We start from the raw sequence: 16,033 nt of genomic DNA, 5'->3' as shown, positions 1-16,033 counted from the left end.
TGTCAAAACTGTCGAGGATTTGGTTTGATCAGGAACTGATGTCAATTAAAAATTATGAATTAATAAAACAAACCTGGATGAAAATTAAGTATCTAAAGACAACAAAAATAATAATCTCAATAATTCCCAAAACAAAGATAAACTGATTCTAGGTCTAGTAACCATTAGAACATAGAGCAGCCTAGAAACAGGCCCTTCGGCCCACAATGTTAGTGTTAAACATGATGGTAAGTAAAACTGATCTCATTTGCCTGGACATGATCTATATCCCTTTATTCCCTGCACTTCCCTGTGCCAATCCAACAGCCCCTTAAATGCCATTATCATGTCTGCCTCCAACATCACATTCCAGGCCCTCAAACTTGCCCCATGCATCTCCATTAAATTTCCCCCTCTCTATCCTTATCACTATTCCCTCTAGTGTCGGACACCCTGGGAAAATGGTTCCGACTGTTTGCCCTATCTATGCCTCTTGTAATTTTATATTGTTCTCTACTGGAATGAATGGTTTCATTTGTATATACATTGTTCTCTATTGAAATTAAGGGCTTCATTTTGTTCCAGTACCAGGTCTAACCTGGTTTTCATTGAATGGGCAATTTTCCCAGTCTAAGTGTACAATAATTGTTTTCTGCAGACAAGATCCCAACTGGGGCTCAATCAGGAAAACCACAGCCTCGAGTATCCTGCAAGCAACTCCTGCCAGGAATCCCGAACTCAGTAGCACTTGGAGAATTGTTCATGCATCAGTGTGAAACTGTCAGCATTTATCAGCAAAGACCAGCCAATGAACTTTTCAATCGCAAATAGCTTCTGTTTGTGTGTATCTCTTGTTGCCAGAGATTTTTACGCTCACATTTTGCTTGGGCAACTTGCAACCCAGCGGTATGAATTTGATTTCTCTCATTTCAAGTAACTCCTGCTGGCTCCCTCTCTCTGCCACTGTTTGCATCCATATATCCCTTCGTTATCAACTCTTCCACAGCCAACAATGGACCATTGTGGACTCCACCTTTTTTTGGCACCGACTCTGATTTGTTCTGAACCTTTTCATACTTCTAGTTTCTCTCTCCTCTGACTCCCAGTCTGAAGTAGGGATTCGACCCGAAATGTCACCTATTCATTTTCTCCAGAGATGTTGACTGGTCCACTGAGTTACTCCAGCTTTTTGTGTCTATCTTCGATGTAAACCAGCATCTGCATTTCCTTCCTACACAGGACGGGAATAGGCTCTTGTGACTTGTGAACTAAGTCACTAGAAGGATGAAACTGGTTAGACTGCAGACATTAGACTTTAAAGATAGAGCTCAGATACATTCCCTTCGGCTCACTGAGTCCGCACTGAACCATGGTCACCCATATACTAGCACTATCCTACATAGTAGGGCCAATGTAAAATTTAACTAAAGCCAATTAATCTACAAACCTGTACATCTTTGGACCCACACGGTCACAGGGAGAACATACAAACTACGTACAGAATCCAACCCGTGTCTCTACCGCTGTAAGGCAGCAACTCTACCGTTGCACCACTGTGCAGCCCAATATAAAAAGGTTGATATAAAATAGCTTTTATTCATCAGGAGAAACAGATATTCTCTTGGAGACCCTCATGGTAGAATCTCCCGAATTCAAAGAACATCAAGCTTTTGTACTCTTCAGATCAAAGAAAACAGCAGGTGAGTCAATACAATTACAATCACTACAATGATATTGTTTATTTCGATACTGGTCTGACAAGAGATTCCACTGAATTACAAATTTACAAAATGAGCACTGACAAGACAGCTCTGAATGTTCCAGCACCTTTGTTTGTTCAAGGTAATTCAGATTGATGATTTAAAATCTTCTGGGAATCTGGATGCCGCAAATACTTTTCCTCCAGAAATTATGTACTTTGGGAGGTTAAATAAAAGAGGAAAGTATATAGGAAATAGCTGGACTTTTAGCAGCATTGATATACAGAGGAACCCCGGGTTATGAGAAGTTTCTGATGAAGGATATTTAACCTGGAATGTTAATTGTTCTTCTTGAACAGATGTGGCCTGACCTGCTAAGTATTTCCAGCATGTTCTGTTTTTATATTCAATTTCCAGCATCAGTTTTATTTTTATTGGGAGCTGGGTGGCTGCAAAGGTTGTTGTGTCTTGGGTCAGGTTGAGTGTTATCGAGCACATTATCTCTTTGAGGCCTAGCATCAAATATTGATTGAAAATTAATATATGTTGTGGCTCATGTTACTTCACCATGTTAGGAAGACTAATTAAAGCACATTGATCTTACAGTCAGCAAATCATTAAAAAATTAAAACACAGAAGGACATCATTCAGCCCATCATGTTGAAACTAGAAGCACCCAGCTTTATCCCATCTTCCATAGCTCTGCAGGTCATATCTCTCAAGTACACATCCAAGTACTTCTTAAACGTGATTTCTATTCTATCTCAATAATATTTTTTCAGCAGTGATTCAGATCCCTAATGCTTTCAAGCTGAATAAATATTCCCTCATCTCCCCTTTAATCTTCCTTTAATGACATTGTTTATAACCTTGGTTTTTTTTACTGTTCTGCTGAGGAGAATGGCTCCATTTTAATTGATTTTTTTAAAGCATTTCACAGTTTTATAGATTTAATTTCAGCCACAGTCCACCCAATCTTCCTTCATATATGTCAATCCCCTCTGTGTTTCCTCAAGTTGTAGATTGATGTTCATTGTCATTAGAAAGGGAGTTATTGGAACTGGACCTGCAGGGCCGTACAAAGCTTTTGAAAAAGGGGGGTGGCATGGCAGGATTGCAAACATTTTATGTGAAATAAGTGCACGCAACGCATATCACAAGCGTGAAGCTCGAAGACCCTTGTGGCTGGGGTCCAGGGCCCGCATAAGGGGTTTTAGATGCTCTCTGGTGCATTCTGAGCCTTATTTTGGAGCATTTTTGCACCAAATCTATAGCCAATATTTCAGAAATAATTTTGGTTGAGTCGAGAGTAATGAGTGGTTGGAATGGGATGATTGGGATCATTGATACATTTTTTAAAATCAAGAATTGAAGCTGTCCTAAACGCAGGCAGGTGGGACTAGTGTAGATGGTGCATGTTCGCCAGCGTGGGTAAGTTGGGCTGAAGGGCCTGTTTCTGTGCTGTACGAATCCACTACTAGCTGGGTTTTATGGACAGGAATGTGTACTGGAGAGACAAGAGAGGATTTGGCCCAAATATCGGCAAATTTAGGGCCAACCAATAAATGTCAACTAGGTTGGCATGGGCAAGATCGAGTGGAAGGAGGAGGGGGAGAGAAATGAGGAAGTATTTACCTTCGCAGTGCCCCCACTGTCCTGGCTCTCTTTCTCCCTCTCTCTCCTTCGCCCTCCCTCTGTCTCTCCTTCTCCCTCCCTCTAGTTTCTCCCTCTCCCCCTCCTTCACTCCCACCCTCTACTGGGTGGCTAAGCAGCAGAGTTCTTATCTCACAGCACCAGAGACCCGTGTTGATCCTGACTACGGGTGCTGTCTGTATGGAGTTTGTAGGGTCTGTCGGCTATTTGGCTTCAGTAAAGATTGTAAATTGTCCCTCGTGTGTGTAGGACAGTGTTAGTGTGCAGGGATCGCTGCTCAGCATGGACTCGGTGGGCCAAAGGGCCTGTTTCCGCGCTGCATCTGTAAACTAAACTCAACTAAAATCATCGAAGAACAGAATTAAAATATCGAGTTTTCCACAAAGTATAAAAAATGCTTTTACTTTATTTGGAAGAATTGTAAATAATGTACAGTTTTAATGTACAGTTGTGTATCTCGAGTGGGAGAGAGGGTGACAGGGACGGAGAGAGGGAAGATGAGAGAGTGAATGAAGGAGGGATAGAGAGAGGGAGGGACAGAGGAAGATGGAGAGGGAGGGAGGGGGAGAGGGAGGGAGGGGGAGGGGGGAGGGGGAGGGAGAGAGGGACGGAGAGAGAGGGGGGGGAGAGAGAGGGAGGGGGAGAGAGAGAGAGAGGGAGGGGGAGAGAGAGGGAGGGGGAGAGAGAGGAGGGAGAGGGGGAGAGAGAGGGGGGGGGAGAGGGAGGGAGGGGGGGAGAGGAGGGAGGGGGGGGGGGAGGGAGAGAGAATGGGGAGAGAGGGAGGAGGAGAGAAGGGGGGAAGAGAGAGAATGGGAGGGAGGGGGGAGAGGTGGGGACAGAGGGGGGGGAGGGAGGGAGGGGGGGGGGGGGGGAGGGGGAAAGGGAGGGGAAGAGGGAGGATTTTTTTCTTACTTACTTTGTGGTAAAAAAAGGGGGGTGCGGTCGCTCCCAACGCACCACCCCTTCAGACGCCCATGGCCTGTACTTGCTGGTGTTTAGAAGCATGAGGGGAAACCTCATTGAAACTTACTGAATAATGAATGGACTGGATAGAGTGGATGCGGAGTGGATATTTCCACTAGTAGGAAAGTCTAGGACCAGAGGGCAGAGCCTCAATATAAACAAATGCACCTTTAGAAAGAATATGAGGAGAAATTTCTTTAGTCAGAGGGAGGTAAATCTGTGGAATTCATTCATTCATTCGTTGAGGCCAAGTCACTGAGTATTTTTAAGGCAGAGATTGACAGATTCTTGATTAGTAAGGTTGTCAAGGGTAATGGGGAGAATGTAGGAGAATGAGGTTGAGAGGGAAAAATAGATCAGCCATGATTGAATGAAGGAGTAGACTCGATGGGCCAAATGGCCTATTCTGCACCTATGACTTTTGAACATGAAGTTTTATCAAAATGAGAAATAGAATCTAGTTCTTTGTCTTTGGTGTACATGTAGGGGAATTATGAGTTTCTTTAATTCAATCAGGAACTCCCTTGGGAAATTGTGTTGTGCCAGGCATTTAATGAGATAATGGAGTCATTAACCTCCCTATGTTTGAAGAGATATTGATCTCAATCTTTAGTTACTTCCCTTAGGCCCAGGACTGGGCAGCGGCTTGTTTATGGGCCGTCTCCCCAATCGAGAGATCCAGTTTTCAGTCAATATTTTTTATCCTGCAAAAAACTACTATCTAACGTATGCAAATGAAATTGACTCCTTGTGTGAGAGTGTGCAATTTACAACGGTGCATGCAAATAGATTATCCATTCCACAGGTCAGAAAACTGGGCATTCATTTCAAGTTGTGATTGCTTTGTCGATCAAAAGAAGAATTAGTCATGGAATCATACAGTGTGGAAACAGGACCTTCGGCGCAACTTTTCCACACCAACCAACATGTCCCATACAGTGGGCAAAAAATGCTGGAGAAACTCAGCGCGTGCAGCAGCATCTATGGAGCGAAGGAAATAGGCAACGTTTCGGGCTGAAACCCTTCTTCAGACTGATGTGGGGATGGCGGGGAGAAGGAAGGAAAAAGGAGGAGGAGGAGCCCGAGGTCTGAGGGATGGGAGGAGACAGCCCGAGGGCTGAGGAAAGGGAGGAGAAAGCAAGGGCCAACAAAAATGGGAGAATTCAATGTTCATGCCCGCAGGATGCAGACTCCCCAAGCGGAATATGAGGAGCTGTTCCTCCAATTTCCGGTGTTGCTCACTCTGGCCGTGGAGAAAACCCAGGACAGAGAGGTTGGGTGGGGAATGGGAGGGGAAGTTGAAGTGCTGAGCCACCGAGAGTTCAGGTAGGTTCTTGCGGACCAAGCGGAGGTGTTCGGCGAAATGATCGCCCAGCCTCCGCTTAGTCTCACCGATGTAGATCAGCTGACATCTAGAGCAGCGAATGCAGTAGATGAGGTTGGAGGAGATGCAGGTGTCTCATACAGTCCCTCCTGCCTACATTCGGCCCATATTCCTCCAAACCTGTCCTATTCATGTACCTGTCTAATTGTTTCTTTAATGTTGCAATAGTCCCTGCCTCATTTACCTCCTCCGGCAGCTTATTCTACATACCAACCATCCTTTGTGTGAAAACGTTACCCTTCAGATTCCTGTTAAATCTTTCCCCTTTCACCTTAAACTTATGTCTTCTGGTTCTCGATTTCCCTTCTATGGGCAAGAGACTCTGTGCGTCTACCTGATCTATTCCTCTCATGATTTCATACACTTCTGTAAGATCATCCCTCATCCTCCTGTGGTCCAAGGAATAGAGTTCCAGCCGGCTCAACCTCTCCCTATAGCTCAGACCCCCGAGTCCTGGCAACCTTCTCGTAAATCTTATCTGTACCCTATCCAACTTGACAACATGTTTTCGGTAACATGGTGCCCAGAACTAAACACATTACCCTAAATGGGGCCTCACCAATGTCTTGACTCTTATGTAACTGTCACATGACCTCCCAACTTCTATACTCAATACTCTGACTGATGAAGGCCAATGTGCCAATAGCTTTCCCCAAAACCATGTACATCCTTCGATTGCTAGTTTGATGCTAGTGTGGGGAAGATTGCAGATATCTTATTCACCCAAGCTGATTGCCTGAAACAACCGAACAAGATTTAACTAGATGTCCCACACCGGAGTTATCAGACATTAAGTTGCACAGAATGCTCAGAGTTAACTAGTTTCAAATGACAAGCAATAGATGTAGTTATCACCTTCATGTGGAGAAAGCATCATCGGGGGTGGCAGTAAAATACAACACATTCATCACACAGCCACACCCTGTCCACTGTGTGCTGTCCAGGAGATCGTGATTTTACTTCGGAGTCACGTGAGTGACTTCGTGAAGAACCCCGCTTCCACGCATGCGTGTCATATCGCTACACGCATTGCAACGAGTCACACAGGGGGGAACGGCGTTCCCCAAGCGGGAGATTTGAAAGTCGGGAACAGCAGGTAAGAGACTCTGCGTTCCTTTTTTACTACTTACTTTTAGGTGGCTGCGGAAAGCCGGCGGGGAGACCCGTGGAGGGCGAGCAGCCAGCAGCAGCAACAGCACGAGTTTCCCTGGAGGGGAACAACCTGAGCCCGACTTTGCTCCAGCACCGGCAAAATTCACCTCTCGGCCGGGCGGGAAGCAAAGTAAAAAAGGTCCCTATGCCAGTCTCAAACGAGACTGGCTTGGGAGCAGTCGGTAGCAGCCAGCGCAGAGGCTGCGGGACAGACAGCTCGGACCAGCGAGGGGCTCGGAACACTCAGCGAGTGCAGCGGCACAGATGGAGTCGGAACGGGACGTTCGGGCTGAAAACCTTCTTCAAAAGGTAAGGCCCAGGGTCCAGGGGATCCATAGGTACAGCCGGGGTTACCGGCTGCGGAACTGCCGCGAAGGACCAGGCCCGTGAACACCGGGGTCGGTCCAAGCGGCTCGAACCCGACACAGGGAACGACGGTCACCAGCGGGAGAAGGAAAGTCGGGAACAGCAGGTAAGAGACCCTGCGTTTCCTTCAACTTACCTTCTAGGTGCAGACATGGACCAGGTCCATGTAAGGCCGGCGGGAGAACCACGGAGGAGCGGCAGCGGCAGCGGCAGCGGCAGCGGCAGCAGCAGTGGGAGCCGGCAGCTGCAGGAGCACCGGCAGCTGCAGCAGCACTAACAGCGGCAGGAGCACAGACAGCGGCAGCAGCACAGGCAGCAGCAGTGGCAGCTGGCACTTCGTGAGGAGCTGGCAACGGCAGGAGCAGCATGGGCACATCGATTCCCGGAGAGGGAAAAACACCTGTGCCCAACTTCGCTCCAGCATGGTGAGAAAGTTCATTTCTCGACAGCAAAGGACTTTGCAGTTGACTGGCTGCAATCTACTACAAGGGACCAGTATGTGAGTACCAGGGTCAGTCCCATCGGGGTTTTAGTTACAATAATCGCTTCTCGGCTTTTTGGCTAAGATCAAGTGTAGTATCTGTTCTTATCAGTTTAATATCTGATACACCCCTTATCTACGGACCATATATATTAAATAAAAACTATAGTAGCTGTTATCATCAGTTTTAATGTCTTATATGTCCCTTAGCTAAGGACCATATAAGTAGGAGTGCCCAGAATTGAGGGCATTAGAGTGGGGTTGACCGGCTGCAACGACCATAAGGGACCAGTACCGTCAGTACGGGGGTGGGTCCCAGGGGTCTTAGATAAAGGAGCAGCCAGGAGTGCTGAGAGCGTTGAAGCCAGGTTAAAGGAATAGATGGAAGCAGCTGTGCCAGTTATCCCCCTCACCGGCCATATCCATTTCACGGAAGGAAGGACAAAACTGGAGAAGGAGGACCATGGAACAAGTGGGCAGCAGTTAAGCCCCACAGGGGTACCCCGTGCGGGACCCTAGAGATCTCTAACTCTATAAAAAAGAGTAGGCAGGACCCTGATGGGCCAGAGCCTGGTAATACAGCGTCCCATGATCCTAACACAGCAGGGACTCTGCTGGACATGGTGGCTGATTACTTTAGCCAAGTCAAACATGGGTAGACTTGGATCCAGGATGGCAATAGTATTACTATATGTCTGGCCACATACGCCAACAGGGAAAAAATTTACAAACACTGGCCAGACATCTGCCACCTGGCAACGGTGAGGCATTACAGGTGCCCAGTGTAAACCAATGCATTTGGCAGCATATGGACGAACATCAGGAACCAGGACCTCAAGATCCAGAGAACCTTCAAGGGATTGACGGAAGGCATCATAGCATACACCCGCACCCTGGACTAAACGTAGGTAACCAAAGACCATCAAGACGCACTAGATCTGTTTAATAATATGCAATATGACCTGAACTACAAGTGGAAGGCGGCCATTCAGCCAGCACTAGGACCCCAAAAATGCTACCATTTGCAAACAAAGAACCGTGTGTGGACTAAGCCAAGACACTGGGGCTCATTAAGGCCAGCGCAAGGGCCTATTTTGGAGCATGATACCAGCCACAGGCAAGGCCATAAAAAATGTGGCTCATACCAGTAGCAGTGTCAGAAATCAATATAACCTGCAGGATCCGTTTTAGGGTATGGCCAGGGCGGCCACCCTGGAAGATGCGGAAGCCTAAACCTCCCACACAACCCCGAACAAGAAATATTAAACCAGAACCTTATTTTCTTCTGTTAAAATAGGGACCTACGAGGGTAGGGGAGGGTTGCAACACTACAGTTATGTATGGTATATAATCACTACAGATTCATATAATCTCAGCAGTATTCAGGGTTATCTGATAGGGTTTTTCTCATCCCAATAACCACAGTACATCATACACCAGAAGGGCATTTTGTCCTTACATAAACCAAACAATCTAAAACCCACATGGTGCTACAAGATTTGTACACGAAAGATTGGATTGAACATATTTATTAAAATAAAATAGAGTAGGGTTGCAGGATTATCATTGATTTAACCCTAAACACATTTGTTCTAGATATTCATTTTAAGATGGATGCTCTTATTATTGATAAAGACTTGGTGTCAGTTGCGGGTTTCTATATGGCAGGCATTGACTCAATAGAGGAACTTTGGCAATATAGAGCTTACAAAAGGGGCAATCATTAGCCCCAATATTATGTACTAAAATTCGTAAACCAGCTTGGCATTGTTATGTAAATAAGCCATGGGGTGAGGTTTTCCCCCGTTCGGACCCATCAATGGGGTACTAGGGTAAATTCAACCACACTCGGCATCTGGAATTTTCAGAGTACCCGACTGACCTTCTCAATCATGGTTTTCAGTCTTACAGGGGATGGTGTTAGAACCATGTTCCCTATGAACATTGCCAAAAAATTGTTGATTTATCCAGTGACTGGAGACTCCATGCCATAACACTATGGATTTATTGATTTGTAGAGTCTAACAGACCCACTATACTGTCAGACAGGACGATGAATCTCATCTCATCTGCACTAAGACTGTCAACACGGAAGCAGTACCTTGGACACATCAAGAAATGGGGCATATACTGCTTGGACAACAATCTCGGCCAAAAACATTCTGGCCGTATTGGGATTTTAACAAGCCTCCATTAGGATAATCGATGGAGCTACAGTGCCATTAATAGTGCCACAAGTGCACTCTCCAATTACCTATCACAAGGATCGGAACGGCACGCGGTGGGAGCGCACCCCTGGTAAGCAAACCAGGTACTCCGAAATCTGGGACGTGGGTGTCGTTTTCTCAACATGCTGAGGAGCTTGTAGCTCATAACAGCGTTGTCACCTCAGTAACAGACCAGGAAGATGGTTATGCTCATGGTGTTATTTACCGCACAACAAGTCCAGCCATTAAGCAAACAGAGCCTGGACTCCCTGATCATCTCACCAAGAAACTGGTGTTGTCATACAGGATTTAATAAAAGAAAACAGATCGGGTTCCTCGGGTCTAGGGTTTGATTTTATGGTACACCCATATGGCAAACGACTGTGTATAACAAGACACATCTAACAATACATAGCATATACTCGGAACATTCGAGGTCAGAGTATGGAGTTGTTTATCTCTTACAAGAAACTGCATGATAGGGTCACGACTCAAACTATATCAAGGTGGCTCAAAATGGCAGGAATAGACACTGATGTTCCAACTCTCATTCCACCAGGACTGCAGCAACATCCGCAGCAATATTGTACAGGTACCCACAGACCAAATCCCCAGAATGGCAGGAGGGTAATTTTAAAAAAGGGTTTTTCGACAGGTTGTATAATAAACCAGTTTATATGGAGCCATCATTGTATTAAGAAAACATTTTAGGTTCAACAAAATAATTTGCCCGATAGGTTACAGGGTTATGATTCTCAAAATTTTAAAAAGTGTTATATTTTTTCGTTATACCACACAACTCTTTGTATAATTGTGTTTTAAAACTACTAATGATGCTCTCTCCCAATACCCAAGGCAGTTGTGAAGCATGGACTCGTTCCACGGCATGAGGTCACAGAGCTTTGAAATCTTCACGAAGTCACTCACGTGACTCCGAAGTAAAATAGTAAGATTAAACGAGAACTTACCAGTTTGAAGTTTGATCTGTATTTTATGAGGAGTTACGATGAGGGATTTCGTGCCCTCCGCTCCCACCCTCGTATGATCATATCAAAAACTGGTATCTCTTTGATAATCTTACTATGTTAGATCATTATAGGTTCCTGTGACCTCACACCGCTGCTTTGAAGTATGACACGCATGCGTGGAAGCGGGGTTCTTCACGAAATCCCTCATCGTAACTCCTCATAAAATACAGATCAAACTTCAAACTGGTAAGTTCTCGTTTAATCTTACTATTTTTACTATCAATCTTTAACCCAGTGAATGGTTTATTAAATTTCAACATACAGCCCCATCATTTGGTCAGTTTCTAAACAAAAATCCAAACAGATAAATAAAATGTCAAATTTGCTTGTTGCAGGTGTTGACAGTTGGTTACATTGTAAATTGTGTAGGATAAACATGGCCTCCTTTTATAAATTTTATGATCCGGGCCAATTTAAAACAATAAAAATGGGGGGCAATTTAATGTACACGAGAAAATAAATCAAAAATCTTTTTAAAAAAAACCTTTATATATGAAAAATTGATGTGTCTTGCTAAGGAAAAAAAAAGGTGGAAGTTATGCAGAGATCAATGTGTTTACTCTGAATCAACACCTTTGGTATTGATTTTCTAGTTCCACAAAATATTTTTTTTTTTTCAGCATATTTTTTCAGCAGAGAACAGGTTGGTCAATTATAAACCATGCCATTCCTGCAGCTATTCCACTGTTGGATATCTGTAATGATGTGATGATGACATTTCAAACATGGCCATTAGCAGTTGGAAATGGACCATTTTTCACCTTGAAATCAAACTATTATGCGCATGGGAACAATCACAGTATTGCATCAATAACAATGTGGGTTGAATTGCAATTCATGCGCCTGCTATCACCCAGACTCGCAACCCCATTCAAACATTTTTATGTAGCTTAAAACGATTAAAAAAATGAAATAAATGATCAATTAAAACAAAAAATAAAATGGATGAAATGCATCGAAACCATGGCTGACATTGTTATAGAGTCGTGGAGTTACACAGCACGTAAACATACCCAGTGGCCTGCTCGTCCAGGATTACCATTGTGTCTGCATTGTTTCCCTTATCCCTCCAAACTTTACCTATCCATGCACCAGACTAACTGTCCTATAAACGATCCAATTGTATCCACCTCCACAGAATCTTGACAACTCTTTAGATTTAGATTTGCACTTTAGATTAGTAATAATCTTTCAAAACTCTTTCAAAACTCTTTAGATTCTGGAGTAGTTCCTGAGGATTGGCGGGTAGCAAACGTAACCCCACTTTTTATGAAGGGAGGGAGAGAGAAAACAGGGAATTACAGACCAGTTAGTCTAACATCGGTAGTGGGGAAACTGCTAGAGTCAGTTATTAAAGATGGGATAGCAGCACATTTGGAAAGTGGTGAAATCATTGGACAAAGTCAGCATGGATTTACGAAAGGTAAATCATGTCTGACGAATCTTATAGAATTTTTCGAGGATGTAACTAGTAGCGTGGATAGGGGAGAACCAGTGGATGTGGTGTATCTGGACTTCCAGAATGCTTTTGACAAGGTCCCACATAAGAGATTAATATACAAACTTAAAGCACACGGCATTTGGGGTTCAGTATTGATGTGGATAGAGAACTGGCTGGCAAACAGGAAGCAAAGAGTAGGAGTAAACGGGTCCTTTTCACAATGGCAGGCAGTGACTAGTGGGGTACCGCAAGGCTCAGTGCTGGGACGCCAGCTATTTACAATATATATTAATGATCTGGATGAGGGAATAGAAGGCAATATCTCCAAGTTTGCGGATGACACTAAGCTGGGGGGCAGTGTTAGCTGGGAGGAGGATGCTAGGAGACTGCAAGGTGACTTGGATAGGCTGGGTGAGTGGGCAAATGTTTGGCAGATGCAGTATAATGTGGATAAATGTGAGGTTATCCATTTTGGTGGCAAAAACGGGAAAGCAGACTATTATCTAAATGGTGGCCAATTGGGAAAGGGGGAGATGCAGCGAGACCTGGGTGCCATGGTACACCAGTCATTGAAGGTAGGCATGCAGGTGCAGCAGGCAGTAAAGAAAGCGAATGGTATGTTAGCTTTCATTGCAAAAGGATTTGAGTATAGGAGCAGGGACGTTCTACTGCAGTTGTACAGGGTCTTGGTGAGACCACACCTGGAGTATTGCATACAGTTTTGGTCTCCAAATCTGAGGAAGGACATTATTGCCATACAGGGAGTGCAGAGAAGGTTCACCAGACTGATTCCTGGGATGTCAGGACTGTCTTATGAAGAAAGACTGGATAGACTTGGTTTATACTCTCTAGAATTTAGGAGATTGAGAGGGGATCTTATAGAAACTTACAAAATTCTTAAGGGGTTGGACAGGCTAGATGCAGGAAGATTGTTCCCGATGTTGGGGAAGTCCAGGACAAGGGGTCACAGCTTAAGGATAAGGGGGAAATCCTTTAAAACCGAGATGAGAAGAACTTTTTTCACACAGAGAGTGGTGAATCTCTGGAACTCTCTGCCACAGAGGGTAGTCGAGGCCAGTTCATTGGCTATATTTAAGAGGGAGTTAGATGTGGCCCTTGTGGCTAAGGGGATCAGGGGGTATGGAGAGAAGACAGGTACGGGATATTGAGTTGGATGATCAGCCATGATCATATTGAATGGCGGTGCAGGCTCGAAGGGCCGAATGGCCTACTCCTGCACCTAATTTCTATGTTTCTATGTTTCTATGTTTACATACAGTGGCTTGCAAAAGTATTCATACCCCTTGAACTTTTCCACATTTTGTCACGTTACAACCACAAACGTAAATGTATTTTATTGGGATTTTATGTGATAGACCAACACAAAGTGGCGCATAATTGTGAAGTGGAAGGAAAATGATACAATTTTTTTACAAATAAAAACTGAAAAGTGTGGTGTGCAAAAGTATTCAGCCCCCTTTACTCTGATACCCCTAAATATAATCCAGTGCAACCAATTGCCTTCAGAAGTCACCTAATTAGTAAATAGAGTCCACGTGTATAATCTAATCTCAGTATAAATACAGCTGTTCTGAGAAGGCCTCAGAGGTTTGTTAGAGAACATTAGTGAACAAACAGCATCACGAAGCCCAAGGAACACACCAGACAGGTCAGGGATAAAGTTGTGGAGAGGTTTAAAGCAGGGTTAGTTTATAAAAAAATATCCCAAGCTTTGAACATCTCACGGAGCACTGTTTAATCCATCATCCGAAAATGGTAAGAGTATGGCACAACTGTAAACTTACCAAGACATGGCCGTCCTCCTAAACTGACAGGCCGGGCAAGGAGAGCATTGATCAAGAGGCCCATGGTAACTCTGGAGGAGCTGCAGAGATCCACAGCTCAGGTGGGAGAATCTGTCCACAGGACAACTATTAGTCGTGCACTCCACAAATCGGGCCTTTATGGAAGAGTGGCAAGAAGAAAGCCATTGTTGAAAAAAAGCCATAAGAAGTCCCGTTTGCAGTTTGCCACAAGCCATGTGGGGGACACAGCAAACATGTGGAGGAAGGTGCTCTGGACAGATGAGACCAAAATTGAAGTTTTTGGCCTAAATGCAAAACGCTATGTGTGGCGGAAAATTAACACTGCACATCACCCTGAACACACCATCCCCACTGTGAAACATGGTGGTGGCAGCATCATGCTGTGGGGATGCTTTTCTTCAGCAGGGACAGGGAAGCTGGTCAGAGTTGATGGGAAGATGGATGGAGCCAAATACAGGGCAATCTTGGAAGAAAACCTGTTAGAGTCTGCAAAAGACTTGAGACTGGGGCGGAGATTCACCTTCCAGCAGGACAACAACCCTAAACATACAGCCAGAGCTACAATGGAATGGTTTAGATCAAAGCATATTCATGTGTTAGAATGGCCCAGTCAAAGTCCAGACCTTAATCAAATTGAGAATCTCTGGCAAGACTTGAAAATTGCTGTTCACAGACGCTCTCCATCCAATCTGACTGAGCTTGAGCTATTTTGCAAAGAAGAATGGGCAAAAATTTCAGTCTCTAGATGAGTAAAGCTGGTAGAGACATACCCAAAAGACTTGCAGCTGTAATTGCAGCGAAAGGTGGTTCTACAAAGTATTGACTCAGGGGGGCTGAATACTTTTGCACGCCACACTTTTCAGTTTTTTATTTGAAAAAAAAATTGAAAACCATGTATCATTTTCCTTCCACTTCACAATTATGCACCACTTTGTGTTGGTCTATCACATAAAATCCCAATTAAATACATTTACGTTTGTGGTTGTAACGTGACAAAATGTGGAAAAGTTCAAGGGGTATGAAAACGTTTGCAAGCCACTGTATATTCAACATCCTGACTGATGAAGGCCAACATGCCAAGGCCTTCTTCACCATCCTATCTACCTACAATGCCACTTGCATTTACTCTGCTCTACAACACTACCCAGGGTTTACCTTTCACTGTAAAGCTTCTGCCCTGGTTTGACTTCTCAAAATGCAACATCTCACACTTATCTGAATTAAATTTCATGAGTAATTTATCTGATCAGGTGATCAAGACCCCACTCCAATTCTTGAATACCATTTTCATGTCTACATATCATCTTGTCCAAGTTAAATTTCACCTTCCACAACTTGTCCCACTTGCCCTGTTCGTGTAGGTCATGGTGTAATCATAGATAACCTTCTTCATTGTCTACTCCACCACAAATATTTGTGCCATTCATACACTTATTTACCATGTTATTAACAACATTGTCATCCAAATTGTCAGTCTAAATGACCGCCAACATTGGACCCAGCACCAAATCCTACAGTACACCACTGGTCACAAGCTTCCAATCTGAATAACAATCTTTCACTACCATACCCTGACTCCTTCCATCAAGCCAATTTTGTATGCAATGGACTATGCCACCTTGGATTCTTTGTGGTCAAACCTTCCAGATAACGCTACCTTCTGAAACCTTGCCAAAGACCTTGTTAAAGTCTATGGAGACAATGTCTACCACCTAACCCTTTCATTCCTCTTCAAAAACGTATATCAATTGATACGACAAGACTTCCTACCTATAAAGCCATACTGACTATTCCTAATCAGTTCTTGCCTTTCCAAATGCTGGTAAATCTGGTAATTCAGTATCCTCTCCAGT

The 16,033-nt window shown here is 44.3% G+C and overlaps 1 pseudogene; it reads left to right on the top strand.

Moving 5' to 3' along the window:
- Nucleotides 1-7,738: 7,738 nt before the first annotated feature.
- Nucleotides 7,739-7,846, top strand: LOC129698469 (U2 spliceosomal RNA; annotated as a pseudogene).
- Nucleotides 7,847-16,033: the final 8,187 nt, after the last annotated feature.

This window comes from Leucoraja erinacea, chromosome 6, assembly GCF_028641065.1.
Source record: "Leucoraja erinacea ecotype New England chromosome 6, Leri_hhj_1, whole genome shotgun sequence".
In the NCBI taxonomy this organism is placed as follows: domain Eukaryota; kingdom Metazoa; phylum Chordata; class Chondrichthyes; order Rajiformes; family Rajidae; genus Leucoraja; species Leucoraja erinaceus.
This window is presented reverse-complemented; position numbering and strand designations above follow the sequence as displayed.